The sequence below is a fragment of the Pezoporus wallicus genome, unplaced genomic scaffold, assembly GCF_028554395.1.
Source record: "Pezoporus wallicus isolate ANWC-B61680 ecotype Strahan unplaced genomic scaffold, APGP_CSIRO_Pwel_v1 contig_9918, whole genome shotgun sequence".
In the NCBI taxonomy this organism is placed as follows: Eukaryota; Metazoa; Chordata; class Aves; order Psittaciformes; family Psittacidae; genus Pezoporus; species Pezoporus wallicus.
This window is the reverse complement of record NW_026636576.1, coordinates 1-2,397: the sequence shown is the minus strand read 5'-3', so window position 1 is coordinate 2,397 and position 2,397 is coordinate 1. Positions and strand designations below refer to the sequence as shown.

General features: G+C 59.5%; 1 long non-coding RNA gene across 1 annotated transcript; it reads right to left on the bottom strand.

Annotated features, from left to right (window-relative positions):
* LOC130594720 (uncharacterized) lies at window positions 1-2,397 on the bottom strand. Its single transcript, XR_008971147.1, has 3 exons — window positions 2,366-2,397; window positions 1,419-1,497; window positions 1-110 (listed from the first exon to the last, which is right to left on the bottom strand). It is a non-coding gene; the product is annotated as an uncharacterized LOC130594720 (long non-coding RNA).

The following is a 2,397-nucleotide window of genomic DNA, read 5'->3' as shown; positions in this document are numbered from 1 at the left end:
CCTCACCTGCCACCCCCCCGCGATCTTCTGGTTGAAGATCCCGAACTCGTAGCGGATCCCATAGCCGTAAGCGGCCAGGCCCAGGGTGGCCATGGAGTCCAGGAAGCAGGCTGGGGTAAGGGGGACAATGGGGCAATGGGGTAATGGGGGCAATGGGGGGCAATGGGGCAATGGGGTAGTGGGGGCAATGGGGTAATGGGAGAGTGGGGCAATGGGGGCAATGGGGTAATAGGAGAGTGGGGCAATGGGGATCAATGGGGTAATGGGGACAATGGGGTAATGGGGGCAAGGGGGTAATGGGGGCAATGGGGTAATGGGGACAATGGGGTAATGGGGGCAATGGGAGGCAATGGGGACAATGGGGTAATGGGGGCAATGGGAGACTGGGGCAATGGGGGGCAATGGAGTAATGGGAGAGTGGGGCAATGGGGTAATGGGGGCAATGGGGTAATGGGAGAGTGGGGCAATGGGGATCAATGGGGTAATGGGGACAATGGGGTAATGGGGGCAATGGGAGGCAATGGGGACAATGGGGTAATGGGAGACTGGGGCAATGGGGGGCAATGGGGTAATGGGAGAGTGGGGCAATGGGGTAATGGGGGGCAATGGGGGCAATGAGGACAATGGGATCAATGGGGGGCAATGGGATCAATGGGGGCAATGGGATCAATGGGGGGCAATGGGATCAATGCGTGCGATGGGATCAATGGGGGGCAATAGAATCAATGGGAGGCAATGGGATCAATGGGGGTCAGTGGGATCAATGGGGACAATGGGATCAATGGGCAATGGGATCAATGGGGGCAATGGGATCAATGGGGGGCAATGGGATCAATGGGAGTGGGATCAATGGGGGGCAATGGGATCAATGGGGACAATGGGATCAATGGGGACAATGGGATCAATGGGGGTCAGTGGGATCAATGGGGGGCAATGGGATCAATGGGATCAATGGGCAACGGGATCAATGGGGGGCAATGGGATCAATGGGGGGCAATGGGATCAATGCGGGCAATGGGATCAATGGAGGGCAACGGGATCAGTGGGGACAATGGGATCAGTGGGGACAATGGGATCAATGGGGTCAATGGGATCAATGGGGGGCAATGGGATCAATGCAGGCAATGGGATCAATGGAGTCAGTGGGATCAATGGGGGCAATGGGATCAATGGGGGTCAGGGGGGATCAATGCAGGCAATGGGATCAATGGGGGTCAGTGGGATCAATGCAGGCAATGGGATCAATGGGGACAATGGGATCAATGGGCAATGGGATCAATGGGGGTCACTGGGATCAATGGGCACTGGGATCAATGGGATCAATGGGATCAATGGGTGCAATGGGATCAATGGGGACCACTGGGATCAATGGGGGTCAATGGGATCAATGGGGGGCAATGGGATCAATGGGGTCTCACCCGCCAGCCGCCCCAGGCCGCCATTGCCCAGCCCCGCGTCCTCCTCGATCTCCTGCAGCTCCTCCATGTCCAGACCCAGCTGCGGGGGTTTGGGGGGGTCAGGGGGGACCCCAAAACCTCCCCCCAGAGCCACAGCCCCCTATGACCCCCCCGTGACCCCCCCGTGACCCCTTTGCATCCCCCCCATCCTCCCCATGGCCACCTCCTTGTGCCCCCATTCTCCCCCCATCTGTGCCCCCACACATCCCCCCCGTATCCTTTTACTCACACCCCACATCCTCTCGTGTCCCCCATTTATCCCCTCCATGCCCCCCACTTACTCTGCCCCAGATCCCCCACATCCCCATATCCCCAATATTCCCCCTATCCCCATATCCCCCAAATCCCCCATCCCCCATATCTCCCATATCCCCAATATCTCCATATCCCCATATCCCCATCTCCCCTCATATCCCCCTATCCCCAATATCCCCACATGCCCATCTCCCCACATCCCCATCTCCCCTCACATCCACCCCTATCCCCCCCACATCCCCATCTCCCCCATATATCCCTATCCCCCCACATCCCCATCTCCCCTCATATCCCCCCATATCCCCCCCCCCCCCCCCCCCATATCCCCACATCCCCATCTCCCCACATCCCCGTCTCCCCTCATATCCCCCCACATCCCCCATATCCCCCTATCCCCCCATATAACTCACCCCACATCCCCCCATATCCCCCCTATAACCCCCCACATCCACCCCCCCATCCCCCCATATCCCCAATATCTCCATATCCCCCCATCCCCCCATCTCCCCCCATCTCCCCCATCCCCCCCATATCCCCAATATCTCCATATCCCCCCCATCCCCCCATCTCCCCCCATGCCCCCCCATCTCCCCCCATCTCCCCCCATCCCCCCCACATCCCCATCTCCCCCCATGCCCCCCATCTCCCCACACCTGGTACAGGGCCTCATCGCAGCCGCTCTGCA